The following is a 19,356-nucleotide window of genomic DNA, read 5'->3' on the forward strand; positions in this document are numbered from 1 at the left end:
TCAACAGTGGAGAAATTTGCACATAAATATGCTAACTCCTTGTCAATGATGTTTGTGCATCTTAAGAACCTGTGCTGCAGAAGTTCAAATAACAGAATACCATTGTCAAATGTCCATGGCCTTTTCTCTCCCCTCCCTCCCTCCGTCTCTCCCTCCCTGCCTCTATCTTTTCTTCTTCCTTTTTTTGGCAGTACTGGGGTTTGAACTCAAGGCTTCTGACTCACTAGGCAGGCACTCTACCACTTGAACCATACCTTCAATCTCTCACCTTTCTTTTGTTTGTTCTAGTAATGTTTTTTTAGATAGAGACACAAAGTTTTGCTTCATCTTTTCGTTTCACTGCTCTTTATGACACTAAGTAGCATTTAAAATTCTAACACATATTTAGCCTTCAACACTGCACCTGCTGCATGCACCTGGGAATATTAGCACCTGCTGGGCGGTTTGGATCCTGCGCTCCTGGTAATCACCAGAGAGATTACCACAAACCTTCAGGGGACTAAACCAGAGACCTTTGCTTCTATCTCTCAGGTATGCAGCACTTGAAGGAAGCAAGTAGCTAGTGGAAGTGGCACTCATTATCAGCAGGTGTGAAATGAAGAGAGACTATGGATTGCAATCATTCAGTTTGCAAACTTGCAGGAGGAAGGGTTCCTTGCAGTCTCTTTTCTATCCTTCTTTCTTTATCAAATCTGTCCCTATTAAAAAAAAACTCTCAGTAATCTTTAGGCTGTATTTATCAGCTCCTTTAATGCCAAGGAGGCATTAAAGGGTTGTTATTCAAAGCGGTCTGAACATAACCACGTATAGCCTTTGGTAGGATAACTCATTTTGCACACAAAGGTCAAAGCTTTTTTCCTTCCTTCCTTTCCTCCTTGGGGTTGTTTTCTTTTGGGGGAATTAAATAAAGGGATCTTTAAAAAATACAAACTAAGCAAAGACAAATACAAGTAACCTTTCCTGCTTGAAAAGGAGGCATTAAGTGAAAGCCAGAAGTAGATTTGTCTTTGGTTGAAGGTCACAGCTGCAATGACTAAGCTTCTGATCTTTGGTGTCAAGGCATGGCTTACCCATGGTTTTAATCAAGCTTTCCCAGCATTCAGGCTTGTTTGATAACTCTGTCAGGTTTATTTGCCATCTGTCTTAATATGTAAATCTGTACATTCAACTATCTCTGAAATTCTGGACTGATTTATCACATAATTAAAGCAACCATTAGATCTTTTTATTCAGAGATGGGTTCATTTTGAAGTAATGCATTTTACAAATTGTATTTATGTACTTATATCTATCTTCAGATTCCATTTTTAGATCTTCCTAACATCATTTTGCATCCGAGTGATTAAATCCAAGTTGGATTTCCTTGTTTGGGTGTTTCCAAGTTGCAGTTGGAATATATTTTAGCACAAGGCAAACATTTACCAAACCATGTCTTTTCTTCTTCTTCTTGATTTAGTATTGTTCTTAGGGCCTAAGTTTTCAGTGAAACTGATACTACCTCTCCCACTCAAATTCCTTCTTTCCTGGGTTGCCTACTACACACATATTCTGTGCTTGGCCATACCTTGCCTTGCCTTTGTTATCCTCCATTTGCTAATGGTATTGAATTCTATCCAGGTTATAAGCCAGTACAATGCCCCCAGCACCCTCCATCCCTGGTGCCTCCTCCTCTTAACCTAATCAAAACAGTGTTTCCTCAAATGGAGTGAAGTACAGCACTTACCAACTCTAAGTCCTTGAGCAAGTTTCTGAAATTTTTGGAGGTACATTTTCTTTCTTTTTTTGTGATATAGACATTTTAATTAGTTAATTTATTATCAATACTTGAGCTTGAACTCAAGGCTTCAAGCTCTTGCTTGTCTTTTATTTTGCTCAATTTGTATACGGTCCTTAAAGAATAGAAACAGAGGGTACTGACTTCATGTCTGCCCAAGTAACTGGGCCCTTTCTGGTTGGTTGCTATGAAACTCTTAGGTTTTAGAAAATTGCCCAGTTTCCATGTTCAGTCTGACTAGATGGCATTTATGATTATGTCTACTGTTCAAAATAATGGGCTTCTATAAATTTTTGTTTAATGGATGCATCTACCTTATCAGTGAGACAGATGAGAGGTAATAATGGCTTCCTCCCTTAGTGTGACTTTGCTTTCAAGTTTCGCTTCTCTCTTGAACATTACAAACCAGAGTCTGACTGTTCACCCCTACAGCCCCAATGTCACAGTTGGGGAATATGTGCTCAGTGCTTCATTATTGTAGAACATTTGATTTCAAGGATAAAAGATGTTGGAAGTTGTACTGCGCTAAATCCTCCTAAATTATAAGTGATCAGATAAAGTATTTGCTAAGACTCAGTGTGAATATGGGAACATATTGTCACTGCATGCAAGAACATGATTCAGTCCAAGGAAAGAGGGAAAATATTGCTGTTTTCCAGAACAGTATTGTTTATGGGGATTAGTGAAAGAAAAATCATGACTTAGGAAAGCCTCAGCTTTTTGGAAATGCTGGCTGTGGTACAGGAAATGAGAAACAACCAACCAAGCTCTCCTCCAAAACCTAGAGCATAGGAAGCTAGAAGAGGAGGCTGTAAAATCAAGGTGAATGCCAGAAGAGACTGAGTTGGCAGATTGGAAAGGATCATTGAAGATTCCTGCGGCCACCTGGTGTGTGATTTAACACTTCTCTGAGCTTTTGTTCCATGATATTTGGGGCTGGATTTATTCCCATCTTTTTGTCAGAAGTAGTGGCTTTTTTTTTAAGGCTGAATGTTTTCTTTCCATTCCCGTTTACACCTTGCCATCCTGCTGTTTACAAGATTGGTCTCTCACACTCTGCCTGGGGTATGTTCTATTATTGTGTCTTTAAAAGTGCCAGAGGAGTATTTGAGCTGCTCTATTTTGAAGGATAGAGGAGCCATGTGGCCCTGTGTGGAATCCTAGCAGGGTGTGGCAACTCCCCAATGAACAAGGTACATAGAACTTATGACTAACTGGGAAACTTTTTGGGCTTTCAAATGTTTTCAGTGCTTGTGAGTACCTGTTGTGCATTTCATCACAGAGATAGACTACCAAGACGTGCTTTTCACATGAGCTGGTGCTTCACACTGGAGTAGCATAAAATGTAATTGTTCCTTAGACCTGGCTTCCTGCCCACCTTCCCAGTCCCCTATATCAGCCATTCATCTTGATCTGATCCTTCTTACCCATTGGAATCACACAATCAGGGGGGGCATCTGGAAGAAAGGGAAAAAATGGAATATGGACATTCTACATGTGATTTCTTAAATCCAGAAAAGTTGAGAGATTTGAGCAAAAGTTGTTAACTACATTTGGATCAATTATTATTGCAACAATTTAGTTATTATTGTCATTGGCAACAACAATTACAATAATTATTCTTGCTCCTGCCATCTAAGGTGATGGCCTTGAACCAAGTAGTGATGGGAGCCAAGTTTTCCTTGTCCTTCTGAGTCTCTTCCTATCTCCATCCTCTCAGATTTGTTTACCTTTCTTTCTCCTCCCGGATGTCCTCCTCTGCCTCTAATGCACCTGTTAACCTCTCTAGGTCTTCTTCATCAGGCCTGATACTTAGGCTCTTCCCCTATGTGCTTCTTTCCTCCTTCCAAAGTTTCTAATAGAAGATATTGTTCCATCAAGGAGAAAACTGTCCAGTTGTCTGATGCAATGCAATGTAATGTTAGGTGTACATGGTACTGGCTCTGTGATACCTAGGCTGAGTGTGCTTCTTCAAGGTGAAAGGGATAAAAGGCAAAGGACGATTCACCAGGCCTCAGTTGACCTGGGTTTTTAATTTTGTCTTTCTGATTATTAACTGGTGACTTTGGTTTTAGTTACTTAACCTTTTTGGATATCTATGTCCTCATCTGTTTAGTGGAACTGACAAGTCCATGCTAGCCTGTCTTAAATAATATGAGACTTTTCACCTGCCAGGATTATTTAATGCCCAAATGAGAAGAGGCAGTGAAAAGCTCTTTCTAAATAAGAAAGGTACTATGCAAATCTAAGGCGGGAAGGCAAGAAAGTGCCTTAACCCTGACCTAATTATGTAGCTTCTTGACAGAACACAATGCAGCAGAATGCTTTAGCCTGGGTATTTTCTGTGACCTCAGTTTGTCAGGGCCTGCTCTCTTATTCCAACAAATAAATGTCACAAACCTTGTGGGTTGTCATGGGAGCCACTGGTGCGCCTCTCCACAGGTCCATCACGTGACAACAATATCACACATTGGAAATGCACCCGCTACACTTTATCTACTAATATGAGGGTTCAGCCCTGTACTCTGCCCAGCAAAGAAGAGAGTATGCTAGCCTGGGAAAGAACCACATGTAAAACTCAAAGTATGTTTAGGACTTTATACCATTGTAAAGTCCAGAGAAATCATCCATTGAACCATTTTGAGTTGAAGACCTCTGAAAATGAGATGATGGATGTGTACTCCTTGGGGAATTTAGTAGTATTTAATGAAATTTAAGTATCATTAATAGTATTGTGCAAACTGAAATGGTTATTGTACAACTTAATAGTAATTAAATGTAATATTAGTTCTTTTTTCTCTTTACCATGGGCTTTAAGAAGTGACACCAGAGAGTCTGGACAAGAAATAGATGTGATGGTGTCTGACTGTAATTACAGCTCAGGAAGAGGGTAGAGAAGAGAGGAGAGGCTAAGGCAGGAGGATCTTGGGTTCAAGGCCAGACCAGGTTACATAATGAAACTCTGTCTCAAAATAAAATCACACAAATCTGTGAGAAAGTTTTGACAAGAGTTTCCTTCTGCTTCAAATCTACCTGGGTAGGAAGTAGATCTAGAAATTGAACATGGCATCAACACAACCAAGAGGAAAGATCTAGTCTGCAGATCATAGTAAATAGATGAACATCATTCTCTAAATTGAGGGTAGATGCTGATAATGCAGAATGTCTCTAGGCTAGGGGGAGCATAGGGCCTGCCAGGGAGGTGAGGAAGGTACTGCTTTGGTGCAAAATTAGAGGGTACTGCAAACTCCAAAATCATGATAAGTAACATTTAATGTTTTTAAAAAATCAGAAAGAAAAAATTCCAAGGTGAACTAAATATGAAAACTTTAAATAAAAACAGATCAATAACAATGCTTTGCAGAGGCACACTGGAATCTATAGGGGGAAAAAAGCCAGTAATAGTGATACTGACTTTACTGACAACTTTGAAACGTTGTGCCTCGTGGATGTTTTTCATTCATTTTGATTATTAAGTATGTTTGTATTAAAGCATGCTTTATCTTCATTGCTGTGGGCTTTTTTTTTTTTTTGGTCAGTCCTGGGGCCTGAACTTTGGGCAGGGCCTCTGTCCCTCAGCTCTTCAGCTCAAGGCTAGTGCTCTACCACTTGAGCCACAGTGCCATTCTGCTTATGTGGTGCTGAGGAATCGAACCCAGGGTCTCATGCATGCAAGGCAAGCACTCTACCACTGAGCCACCTTCCCAGCCCCTTCCTGTGGGCTTTTTTTTGAATGCCCTCTTAGATTGTGTCTCTGTCTTGAGTGACCAGTCTCCAAGAAGACCCAGGCCCCCAATTTCCTCACTGTTTGTCCCTGACCCAGTCTAAAGTGCTGAATTTAGTTTAAATATGATCTTGTGCAAAGAAAAAGAGTATTGAAATTTCAGTATTCTTTCCAATTAAGTGCTACAATGAAGTTTACAATTTGGGAACAAAATGAAAGCCATACTTCATCGGAAACCTCATATATGTTGGGGTTCAGAATATTGTGGCTAATGGCCTGTCTATTTTAGGTAAGGTTTTTGGCACACAGGCTGCTCATTTATTTTCAGGTCAGCCCTGTTTCTGAGTCACAGTGGCAGAGGTGAATCGAGACCATATGGCCTGCCAAGCTGAAAACATTTACTATCTGGCCCATTAAAATTAAAAAAAGCTGTGAACCTCTGACTTAGGTTATAATAGCACTTAGATATTCTTGGATCAGAATGTGGGTTCATAGCTATTTAGAACTCCACTTAGTAGCCATTTAATTGTTTGGAGATTGATGTAACAGGATTTTTTTGCAAAGAAGAGTACAACCTTCCATTTGTAAGAAGTAAGGAAAAAAGGGAAAGGATCAGAGTTCAAAAAGTAAATGGAGCTGGTGGCTCATGCCTGTAATCATAGTTATTCAGGAAGCTGAGATCTGAAGATCTAGGTTTGAAGACATCCAGAGCAGAAAAGTTCATGAGACTCTCATCTCTAATTAGTCAACACAGAGCCAGAAGCAGGTATGTGGTTCAAGTGGCAGAGTATCAGCCTTGAATGAAAAAGCAAAGTGAGAGAGAAATACCCTATTTTCAAGCCCCATTACTGGCACACACACACACACACACACACACAAATGGAAAGAGATAACAGTGAGGGGTCTGTTCTCTTGGAGTCTTATCAAAATCTAGCTGTGACGTGACTTCACAGAGATAGGAAATATTTGCGTGAACTTGACATTGCTCATGATTGGTAGTAATAAGTATTTATGATGCATTTGTTTATACCATCCCATAAATGACTCATAAATTTAACTATTTCATTTTGTTAATGTGGTTAACTTTTAACTAACTTATCTCAGAAATTCAGCAAGGACCTAGAGAGCATGCATTTATACAGGTACTGTATGAGTTCCCTTATAGTGGTTTTCATGTAATTCTGAGTGTGAGCAAATGGAGAGAAGAAGGCCCTGGAATGGTGTCCTGATTGTCCATGACTTTTGCTGCATAGAGGAGATCACAGAGAGAAGAAGAGAGAGGAAGAGAAGAGAAGAGAGTTGGATGAAGGCTCTTAATGCTGGCTGGAGAACTTGAGCTGCAATCAGTAGCCCCCGAAGAGCTTCTCTGATGAAGGAATTGGCATTCCCATTCTTGTGCTTTCAAATGTGTGTGGGGGAGGATGATGAGAGTGGTAGTGGGACTAGCCAAGGGCAATTTCTCTAGCCTGACAGGGTTTAAAGACATCCAGAACCGATAAAAGCCTCAAACCAGTGCAATCTAGAAAGAGTGCTTGTTAGGGTAAAATCAATTACTATCCTGCCAACTGTAGAGGTAGGATACTTGGATTTGAAGTTGAAGTCATTGAGAGGTATTCATAGAAATAGGGAGTCAAAACAAAAATTAATATATATCATGAGTAGAAATAGTATGGGGTATCTGTGGTGAGTGCGGGGAGAAAAGAGAAACACAGAGAAGAAGAGGAGGGGAGGAGGAAGGAGAAAGAGGAGGAAGAGAGAAAGGAGGAAGAGGAAGTAGAGAAGAACAAGGAGGAGGACGAGGAGGAGGAGATGGAGGCAGTGGTGCAGGTGGCTCATGCGTGTGGTTCTAACTACTCAGGAGGCTGAGATCTGAGGACTGCACTTCAAAGACAGCCCAGGCAAAAAAAATCTGTGAGACTCTTATCTCTAATAAATTACTCAGAAAAAGCCAGAAGTGGTGCTGTGGCTCAAGTGGTAGAATGCGAGCCTTGAGCACAAAAAGGCTCAGGGACAGTGCCTAAGCCCTGAGTTCAAGTCCCAGGACTGGCAGAAAAGAAGAAAGAAGAGGAAGAGGAGGAAGAGGAGGAGGAGGAGGAGGAGGAGGACGAGGACGAGGACGACCAGGACAGGGGAACAAGAACAAAAACAACAAAAACAAAGAAGGAGAAGGAAGGAAAGGGGAGGAGTTGAAGAAGTGAGAAGAGATTGGTGACATAGATGAAGATTTATGAAGTTTCTTTTTTTCTCTGTTTTTATTTTTTAAAACTTTTAAAAAAACTTGGCTCACAAGACAACTTTCAGAAATTTTATTGTATAGATGGTAAAATAAATTGTCAGTCAAATAAACAGAACACTTTAAAAAAAACAGCATGCATACATTTCCCAATTGCCTTTTTAAGTAGCTACATCAAGTACTACAAGTAAAGTAAGGAGATAAAAATTACTGTAAGTTTAGTACATTGCAAATGGCATGTCCCTCAGAGCAATTAAAAATGCAAGAAAAAATAAGCTTTAATTCCTTTCATTTTCTAACAAAGCATGCTATTTGTAAACATTGGAAATCATATTATCCCTTTGATTAGCTCAAATTATTTAATTCATATTGTAGTTAATGCTAGATTTATTTTTCAAATTAATAATAACAATTTTTTTTTTGTCTGTTGTGGGGCCTGAACTTTGGGCCTGGGTGCTGTCCCTCAGCCCTTTAGCTCAAGGCTAGTGCTCTACCACTTGAGCTACAGTACCACTTCCAGCCTTTTCTGTGTATACGGTGCTGAGGAATCGAACCCAGGGCCTCATGCATGCAAGGCAAGCACTCTTCCACTGAGCCACCTTCCCAGGCCCAATAATAATATTTTCTGAGAAATGGTAATCCTTAAAGCCATGGACAGAAAATATCAACAAAATCAGAAGTTAGAAAAAGATGAACCCTGAAGAAATAACTATGGTAGGTAAAAAGATTAAAAAGTTGAAAATTCTTTTAAGATTTAATTTTAGATCAACAAAGAATGTTCCAATGTAGGAATGTACTGTGCAAAACTTTAGATATACTGAAGTATTATTTGCTGTTAATCTGAAAATTCTCATTGAATTAGAAATTATGTTGTTATTTCCTAAATCTAGCAGCTCTAAGATGTGGCAATTGCTCACATTCAGGTGATGGTCAGAAAAGGAGGAGACAGTAGAGTTTGGGAATGATAGACAGGTCTCAGGTTCCACTATTATGGACTCAAAGGGCAGACTAGGTCTCAGGAAACTTGGGCAGAAAGGTTACAGCCATTGCATTTGTCAGCTTGGCAATCATCAAGTTGTTTGCAGAAAGCATATAGAGTTTAGCTACAGTGGCTTAAGTAGTAAAAGCAGTGAGATGGAATTAATCAACGTAGATCCTTCCACTGGGAAGTATGATGGAGAAGAGAAAGAGAACAATGGAATTATAAAGGGTAACAAAATAGAATCATGCAGGTTTGCAAGATTAGAGAAGCTGAGACTCTTTTCAGCTTTGAGAAAGGGAGATAGGTATGGCCTCAAGATGGAGTAAGGGTGGTGGGAAAAGATAGAAAGAGATATAGTGGACAGTGGAGGGGGTTTAGGAATATGCGGAGGCTTCCCCCTCTTCATACAAGTCATGAAAGATGGAGCAGAAGATGGACAAGGCCATCATTTTGAGAGCAGAGAAGGGCAAGAAGGCTACTTCTCCTTGTGGTCAGAGGTACTATTGAGAAGACATGTGATGATGGAGGCTTGGAGGGCAGATGTGAAGATTCAGGCTCAAAATAGCCTCTCCTCACTGAGTGTGCAGAGAATACATGATGAAGAGCTCAAAAGTGTTTCTAATTTGTCCAAGTGGAAACACTTCATTTCCCTCATCTTGTGTTTTCCTCCAGCTCCAGCAATCCATGTTGAGTCATGGCATGTGGAATTGCTCACCAGAGAAGAGAAAATAACAGAAATAGAAATGAACAGATTTGCTCTTCTTCATTTTGTTAAGCCAGGCCATGAAACTATCATGTCCATATATACATTTGCAGTTCTAGAATGGGGAACAGGAATGCCTAGCAATAAACTACTTGGGGGATGCATGGAATTCCTATAATGAAGTTACTGTTCCCATCATGTAGATGGTATATAATGGGGGATTAAAGCTTTGCCAGGTCACACTCAGCATAACAGAGAATTGCAGATGTACCAGTGACACACTCTAGTCCACATCACACTTTGCTTTCTGGAACCTCAGGTCAAAATGTAGTCAGAGGTTTGGTGATCATAGCTTACTCCTGTTATCCTAGCTACTCAGGAGGCTGAGATCTCATGATGGTGGTTCGAAGCCAACCTGGGCAGGGAAGTCTGCAAGGCTCTTATCTCCAATTAAGAACCAAAAAGCCAGAAGTGGAGTGGTGGCTCAAGTGGGTAAGTGCTAACCTTGAGTAAAACACCTCAGGGACAGCACGTAGGCCCTGGGTTCAAGCTCCAGGACTGGTGTGCCCCTGCACACAGACACACACACACACACACACACACACACAGACACACAAATATAGCTAGGGTATTCTGAAAATGGGAGAAGAGATGGAGGAGAAAAACAGACTGCAGTTTCTCCTAGCTGCTTTCCCTATCTGCTGGCAAGAGCAGGGATGCCCTTTCCACCACTGTGTGGGAGCCATTTGCATTGCTACCGAAGCTTGGGAGAGCTGAGAAAGAGGAAGAGTTATTTTGGGGAGGGGATTGAGTGGTGCTGTCTGCCTGGGAAGCTCTTCAGTGCTTCCACCTCCAGAGAGCTTAACATTTCCAGCCTCTTCTCCCAGCCCTCTCTCCCTCTCCTTCATCCCTAACACAAAGGCACAAACGAAATTCCTAAAAGTAGACTACTGCTGTCTAGCTATTTTTAGTATTTGCTGTGTTTATCGAGCTTTTCAGTGTTAATTTGTCCTCCCACCCATTTCTCTTCCTGCCTCTGTGGGCTGGGCTTACGATGGAAGGAATACACATAAGAAGCAGCCTGTGACCTCAGAGAAATGTGTCCTAGAGAGAGGAGACTCTGATCTTTAAAATCAATCACCCCATTCTCTACCTTGAAGAGGAGAGAGAGAAAAAGAAAGATGAGCATTATATCAGTCCCCCAAAGCAATGAGAGCCTCTTTGGTGGATGTGAACCCATTAGAATGTCTAGATGGCCTTTACTTGGTTAAGAACCCTGGTCAAAGAGCTAGGTCAGGGAGCCACATATGCATAACATGTCAGTATGCAGGCAGAAATGGCTTAGAGGCCAGGTAAAAAAAATAGAAGTTAAGGGGAAGCAGATGCCAGAGGAGAGAAAAATCTATACAAATGGTTAGAGATTTGAGAGAGCTGAAGGGTTGGAGAAAGGTGGGCTAAGGCTGTAGCTGAACAGGCAGGGGAGGAAAGCTGTCCAGCACTGAAGTAGACTCTGACTTGATTGTGAAATGCTGCTTGTTTCTGCCTCAGCTCTTGTCTGTCCCCTAGAGTGAAAGCCACAGCAGCTATCCTGCTTTAACAGAGATGTTTCATGAAAGCAAGAACTGTCTATATTTTTCCACTTTGTTGTCATGTTTAATTGCTAGGGGAATATAATAAATGAAATCAAAAGGAGACTTTAGTTAGTGGCGTAATAGCAGAATACAGAGAACTTAGGATAGGATAATAGTAGAACCAGTGAACTTGTGATAGGATAATAAATATCACTCAATCAAGGAAAAAATAGACTTAAGATGAAAATTGAAGAAAAATTTAAGAAGGAGCAGGGCCTCTGGGGCTTAAAAATCCTGTACTGTATATCATCAGCATTGAAGGAAAGGAAAAAGTGGACAAGGTTAGAAGAGCAGTCAAGGGAAAAAAATGGCTGAAATTGCTTCAAATTTGTAAAAAGATCTTGACCTACAGAGTCAAGAAGTTGAGTAAACAATGCCCCCCCCCCAAAAAAAATAGGACTAGTCCAAGAAAGTCCACTGAGGCCTATTTTTCCGTCTTCTGAAAATGAAGTCAAAGAAAAAGATCTTGAAAGCAGCAACAGAGAGATGATATCTTATCTATGTGGGGGAGGTAGAGGGGTGGACAGAGAATGTCAGAGAATTTCCCATCAGAAACTATGTGGGCTAGAAGGAAGTGGCACATTGTTTAAACACTGAATGAAAAGACCTGGCAATCCAGAATAGCACAGCCAGTGAAAACATCCTTCAGAATTGGAAAGGAAATCAAGACATTTTCAGGAGGAGAGAAATTTAGAATTTATACTAACGATCTTAGCTTAAAGACATAAAGAAAGTTCTCTAAACTGGAAGTAAGTAGTACAAGAAAGAATCTTGGAATATTAACAAAGAAGAAAGAATAACACAAAGAACAAAAATATGATCAAGAGAATGAACTTAACATGAACAAATAGTGTTGATTAATTGAAGCAAAAATTATAAAACTGTATAGCTCTCAATGTATGTAGAAAAATATTTAAGAAAATTATAAAGGGCTACAAAGGGCTGTGTACTCATGGCCTACTCAGGAGGCTGAAATCTAACGATCATGGTTTGAAGGTAGCTAGGACAGGAATGACCATGAAACTCTTATCTCTAGCTAACCACAGAAAACCAGAGTGGAGCTTTGCTTCAAAGTAATAGAGTGCTATCCTTGAGCAAAAAGGAGCTCGGGGACAGTGCCCAGGCCCTGAGTTCAAGCCCCCAGGACTGGCAAAATAAAAGACTAAAAAGGGAGGTAAGAAGGCTAGAGGCATGACTTACAGGTATTGTACCAGCCTACCAGCCTAGCAAAAGTCAGGCCTTGAGTTAAAAATCTAAATAAGCAAATGTAAAGGGAGGTAAAGGATTTACTTTAATTAGTAAAACAGTATAGAAAAATAAATGACTCAAAATATCAATAAGACTGACAAAAATCCAATAACACTGACAAAGGGAAAGGAATAGCTACAATATCTACTGGGAGGCTGAGATGTGAGGATCGTAGTTCAAAGCCAGCTGGGGCATAAAAGTCTGTGAGACTGTTATCTCCACAACCCCCCCCCCCCCACCACCACATACATATACACATACCCAGAAATGGAGCTGTGGCTCAAGTACAAAAGTTCAGGGACAGTGCCCAGGCCCAGAGTTAAGGCCCAGGACCAGGCGAAAAAAAAAGAAGTTTCATTACAGTCTTGCAGACAGCAAAGGAATAATAAGAGAATAATTTTGACAACTTATATAAAAGATGAATTTCCAAGGAAATACAAATATTGCTCATACAATATAAAATCAATAATTCACATAGTCTTGTAACTGAAGCAATTGGTTTAGTAATAGAACATTAGTAAAAGCATGTTCTAGTCCCAATGGAAAATTCTACCAAACATTTAAAAAAAATTTTTTTATTGTGAAAATACTTTACAGAGGGGTTTCTACCAAGCATTTAAAAAATGAATTCCCATTTTTCAAAACTGCTCCCAGGAACTAGAAGATGGGGAAACTTAAAAAAATGTATTTGTATTATCTTTAGTTATTTTTTTACTGTGACAATACTGTACAGAGGGGCTACAATTACACAGGCAAGATGATGAGTACATTTCTTACCAAGCACTGTTTAAGTAGTTATAGAGGGAATTACCATTCAATGAGTCAGTTTGTAAGTGCAGTGCATCGTGATGGATGTCACCCCTTTCATCATTCTCCTCGTCCCTCCCAAACTGTCCCCTCCTCTCACTTTTCTTAGTGTCATGGGGATATGCACTGAATTCTCTCCCCTTACTCTCTTCACTCCTCTACCCTCTTCCTCTGGATACCTCCACACATCTTTCAAGTGCCAGTTTTCTGGTATCCATTTTGTTGGACTGTTAATTTTTCTCAGGAATTACACCATTTGAATTCTCTCTTGCCAGTACCATACTTCACTTAATACATTTGTATGCACTTGTATGCAGTCTCATGTGTTTATGTGTACATTTATAAATTAGATCTAACATTTTCCCAATTCATTTTATGAAGCTAGTGTTATGGTGATTCTGAAATGCAAAAAAGACAGTACAACAAAAGAAAGCTAGAAGCTAACAACTCTCCTAATGATAGATACAAAAATCCTAGTCAAAATATTAATGAATAGTGTTTGGCAATATTCAAAAATAATTAAATGCCATAAATCAGCGAAATTGATTCCAAGTATGCAAAACTGCTTCAATGTTTGAAAAAGCAATCAATGTAGACACCATAAAAATCCAAAGAAGGTAAAAAACACTTCATACTAATTGATGTATAAATATAATTTGATAAAATTCAAGAACCAATCATGATACAAACTTTCAGAAAAACAAGGGTAGAAGGGAAATTTCCTAAACTGATCAAGAATGCCTGTCAACACCTGCAGCTAACAATGCACTTAAAAGTGGAAGGGGAATTTGCCCTCTCTGGCTACTGTCATTATTGACTCCTTAAGATCAGGGTTAAAACAGCATCTTTGCAATAAAATAAGATTAAAAAAAAAACACAGGTCACTGAACTTTGCCACTTTTTAGAAAGGAAGGGAGGAAGGGAGGGAGAAAGGAAGGAAGGGAGGAAGGAAAGACAGGAAGGAGGGAAGAAAGGAGGAAGGAAGGCAAGCATAGCAAAGCAATCCTGTGCGCAAAGAGAAATGCTGGTGATATCACAATACTGGACTTCTAGATTTTATACTATAGAGCCATATTAATAAAAATTAGCATGGTGCTGGCACAAAAACAGACAAAAAACCCAAGGGAATAGAAGACCCAGTAATAAAACCACACAGCTATAGCCACCTCAATTGTTATACTTGTTCAGTTGTGGCTTGAGCTTAAGGTCTGGGTGCTGTCCTTGAACCTTTTGCTCAAGTCTATAGCACTACCACTTTGAACCACAACTCCACTTTTGGGTTTTTTGGTAGCTAATTGGAGATAAGAGTATCCCAGACTTTTCTGCCCAGGCTAGCTTCAAACCATGACCATCAGCTCTCAGCCTTCTGAGTCTATCTAAGATTACAGGCATGAGCCACCAGTGCCTGGCTGCCACCTAATTTTTTAACAAAGGGGTAAAAAACATACACTGGGATAAAAAGACAATCTCTTCAACAAATGGTGCTGGGGAAACTGGCTATCTACATTCAGGAGACTGAAACTAGACCTTCTCTTATGCTGTACAGAAACCAACTCAAATGGACCAAAGATCTTTTTTTTTTTTTTTTTTTTTTTTTTGCCAGTTCTGGGGCTTGACCGCAGAGCCTTGGCATTGTGCCTGAGCTTCTTTTGCTCAAGGTTAGCACTCTACCACTTGGGCCACAGAGCCACTTTTGGCTTTTTCTGTTCATGTGCTACTGAGGAATCTAACCTAGGGTTTCATGCATGCTAGGCAAGCACTCTACCACTAAGCCAAATTCCCATCCCTGACTAAAGATCTCAATACAATATCTGAATCTTTGAAACTACTATTGGAAAACATGGGGAAAACTCTGGAAAATATAAGCACAGATAATTATTTTCTGAATAAGATCACAATAGACAAGAACATAAGATCAAACTATGAAAAATAGGAATACATCAAATTAAAAAGTTTCTGTACAGCAAAAGAAACAATTACCAGAATCAGGGGACAGCCCATGGAATGGGAGAAAAATCCTTCCAGTTATTCTACGAATAAAGATTACTATCCAGAATACACTAAGAACTTTACAAATTAAACAGTACAACAACAAATAACCCAATTAATAAATTGGCAAATAAATTTAACATAAAGTTCTCAGAAGAAAGTATACAAATAGCTAATAGGCACACAAAGAAATGTTTAATATCCTTAGCCATAAATGAAATATATGTAAAAGAAATATATGTAAAAGAAATAAATATCAAGTACTGTAACCTCTATGGAAACAAGTATGGAGAATCCTTAAGAAGCAAAAAATAGCTCTACCTTTTGACCTTGCTATTGGGCATCTATCCAAAAGAGTATAAATCAGTATACAAGAAATACACCTGTGTGGGGGCATTAGTGGCTCACACCTGTAATGCTAGTCTTAGGAGTCTAAGATCTGAGAATTGAGGTTTGAAAAAAGCCTGGGCAGGAAAATCTGTGAGACTCTTATCTCCAATTAACCACTCAAAAACTGGAAGTGGAATTGTGGCTCAATGTGGTAGAGTGCTAGCCTTGAGCAAAAAATCTTAGGGATAACACTCAGGCCCTGAGTTCAAGCCCCATGACTGACAACAACAACAATAACAATAAACAAAAAAGAAAAAGAAAAGAAAGAAATATACCTGCATCCTCATGTTATGTTGCAGCTGTGTTCAAAACAGCCCAACTGTGGAATTAGCTGAATGCCTCCACAAAAAATAAAATAGTGATGAATAAAAAAAGCTATGTACATATATACCATAGCCTTTTACTCAGCCATAAAGAAAAGTGAAATAATGTCATTTGCAGGAAAATAGATGAAAATGAAAATCATACTAAGCAAGACATGGCAAGCATAAAAAAGCCAAATAATACATTTTCATTCATTGGAAGTGTTACTACTACATCCTCAGGAGAGAACAGTGCTGTGTCTTTACATGGTACAAAGGTAGAAGGGCAGACGGGCTCTCCCTTCAACTCAGGGCCTTTTTATAAGATACTAATCCATTCCTGAAGACAGAGAGAGCCCTTATGACTCAGTCACTTCCCTTTCAATACAGTTGGAATGAAGATCAAGTTTCAGGATGGGTTTTGGAGGGGACATTACCGCTCACTCCATCCATAGCACTAAAGAATTCACTTAGGGGGCTGGGAAGGTGGCTAGTGGTAGAGTGCTTTTCTTGCATGCATTAGGCTCAATGAGGTTCAATTCCTCAGCATCACATAAGCAGAAAAAGCTGGAAGTGGCACTGTGGCTCAAGTGGTAGAGTGCTAGCCTTGAGCTGAAGAGCTGAGGGACAGTGCCCACGCCCAGAGTTCAGGCCCCATGACAGACAAAACAAAACAAAAAACCCCAAATTCACTTAGGAGTGGACTTGCTCAGATGGAGGGTATAGGAGCATTCAAATCTGTGCAAGCAAATCGTTTCCAGTGTTTATATCAATTTGCCAGAGAGTTTAGTTTTCTCTTCATATTCTTTTTTTTTGAAACTTTATTAAGGGTTAAAAGGGTGTTAGTACTGAGTTCTATTGGTAGTCCAACAATAAATACAGGCTAGAAGGGGAGCTCAGAAGGGCAGGAGCAGGTGAAGGCTGGAGCTTCATGATGTAGAGTCCTAGAGGCAGAACCAACTGGAATGAAACGCAGAACCAACTGGAATAAAATGCCAGGCTTCTTGCCATTCAAGCAACTTGGCCACAGGGTTGGTGCAGACCCGAGTGGTGCTGGCTGGTGTAGAAGGCACACTCATCCTCCAGGCGGGCCTCATGGGAGTGGCGGATGGCAGTGAGACAGGCTTTGAGACGTTGCCTCAGGACCAGTGTTGGAGGAGCCAGACTGCTGGGGCCTGCCTGGCCTGTCGGGGGCTTCTGAGACTGAAGTGAGTGGATAGGGGGGCTGGCACAAAGTGGGCGTTGGGAAGAGAAAGTCAGGCTGGTGGTTGCCGGTGTCCCCTGATTGCAGCGGAGCCATAGGCTGGAATCTGGGCTTTTAGGTTCCAGGGAGTAGTAGGCTACTGATGCTCCCTGCTCTACCCTAGGGCAGGCCTCTGGGAGTCCAGCATGTTGCTCATGGGGACTAGACTGATGGAGTCCAGGCAGTGCTGAAGTACAAGACTCTGGGATCTCAGGCTGTTCCTGGGAGGAGAACTCTGGTGTCTCTGGCCCAATCCTACAGCAAGATTCTGGGGGCCCTGGCTCTGGTGGAGGGCAATGTGCCACATCAGCCTCTACTCCAGAAAAGGGCTGTGGTTCCTCATGCTCCTCTGGAAGGCAGGGCTTTGGCAGCCCAGAGTGCTTTGACAGTCCAGGAAGGTAGGATGTTCCAGTATTATGGTCTGGGGCATTCAGAGTTTTCAAAATCTCAATCAGGAGAGGCTGAAGTTCAACCGTATCCAGAGAGGAGCCTCCATTAAGAGGAACGCACTTGCCCATTGCCAGCCCCTCCATCTCCTGTTGCTACAGCTGCTGCAGGATACTGATGCACTGCATCCTAGTTCTTGGAGGTTGGGGTTTTGACTTGGGTGTGATCCAGAAGGATTTGTCATCGTTGGGTACCTAGACCTCTCCTGCATCCTGACTCAACCATCCTGGTCAAACAACTGTACAGCAACCTGCTCCCAGGGTGTGGCAGGCTCTCCAGGACAAGACTGAGGAGAGAGGCCATTGGACCATCGGGCTTGCTGAACTCTGGGGACTCATCTGATGGGAGTGAATTGGACTTTGGGTCGAACAGCAAGATATCACAATAATGAATATGGAGTCAGAGTTGGGAGGTCAGGAGATGATACCCTTTGTGCCCATCCAAAGGGTGATGGGTGGGTGACAGAAAGTGGCACCACACGGCCAGGCATAGGCTGGGCCAAAGGGGTAGGGGAAAGGCATCCCGTGAGATGCCACTGACCCTGGTTTGTGTTATCTCCTGTGGTTCTCTTAATGGTACTCGCTGGGCCAAACCCAGGAGGGCTCCTCCTCCTTCATCGGAGTGAGGGATAACCTCATGTTCTTCAGAGAGAGAGAGGAAACAGGTTGCACAGGACTCTCCAAGAGCAATCTTGAGACCTGTTTCACTGAAGTCCGGCTGCTGCCTCCTGTCTCTCTTAACTCCTGTAAGATAACAAGTAGACTGAAGGGAAGATTCTGAAGGTGGATTCAGAGCTTCTAGCCTCTGGGGGCACAAAGTCCGGCCTCGAGGTCCTGGTCCCTCCAACCTTAAGAAGCAAGAAGCCCTAGCAGAGTCCAGTTGGTGGATGGGGGTTCTGGGGGCTAGGTATGCAGAAGCCCAAGCATTCTGACCTCTCCGGATGGTGCCTTCCTTGCTCCCTCGAACCAGTACTCTTTGAGCCAGACTAGACTGGCGCTCCAGGGGATGGCTCTTCACCCCCTGACAGGATGGTGGCCAAGGCTGCAGGGTCAGCTACAAACTCTATGGCCTCTGGAGCCCCTGTCAGGGGAGGGGGCCCAGGCCCCACATTTTGTCTCCCAGGGCTAGGCCTGAGCTCTTCCAAGAGTTTCCAGGGTTGAGTAATCCCCACCAAACTTCGTGACTTTTCTATTGGGTGTGTGGCTTTCAACCCGGGGCTTGCTGAGTCAACGAGGGAGCGTTGAATACCAAGTGGTGGCTTCTGCACCAGGCTCCTTGGATCCTGGTTCTCCTGGTCCAGGGTGTCCAGCTTCACTGTGGAGAAAGGCGGGCGTCTCTGAGAGCAGATGGGAATCTTGTTAGGAGTGGGAGATACACCTGGGAGGCGGGGGTGCTTTGTGGCTTGGAGGGTGGTCATGAGGGCTTTCCGGGAACTCTAATGGAGGACGGAAAATAAATAACGATTTCAAGTTTCTCAGGGTTGCCTCCACTTTTTTTTCCCCTCTCTTCATATTCTTGATTACAAATGAGGCCACTCATCTCTTCATAGTCCATTTACCATGCATGTCTTTCTCTGTGACATGCCTGTCAGGTCTTTTGCTCATCATTCTATTGTGTTGTGTTATTATGACTGATTTGTAACATTTCTTTTTATAATTGGAATGCTAGTCTTCTGTTCATTTTGTTTGTAAACTTGTTGTCAATACTGGTTTGTCCTTTGCATTCGTTATTGTCTTGTTTGATTGAACAACACATATTCTTAATGTTATACTTGCAAGTTAATCAGTCTTCCTTTTCATGATTAGCACTTTTGTGCCCTCAGTACTCCTTTCCTATTTTGAGGTCAGAAAAAATTGTTCTTCTATATTTCTCTCTAAACGTTT

General features: G+C 41.4%; 1 protein-coding gene and 1 pseudogene across 2 annotated transcripts in view; one reads left to right on the top strand and one right to left on the bottom strand.

The window, feature by feature from the left end:
* Window positions 1–19,356, top strand: part of Ncald (neurocalcin delta) — a 377,152-nt gene that overhangs the window by 189,124 nt on the left and 168,672 nt on the right. The gene's annotated exons all lie outside the window — the stretch shown is intronic.
* LOC122102288 lies at window positions 16,728–18,947 on the bottom strand (annotated as a pseudogene).

The sequence above is a fragment of the Dipodomys spectabilis genome, unplaced genomic scaffold (assembly GCF_019054845.1).
Source record: "Dipodomys spectabilis isolate Male_0828 unplaced genomic scaffold, ASM1905484v1 ptg000783l, whole genome shotgun sequence".
In the NCBI taxonomy this organism is placed as follows: domain Eukaryota; kingdom Metazoa; phylum Chordata; class Mammalia; order Rodentia; family Heteromyidae; genus Dipodomys; species Dipodomys spectabilis.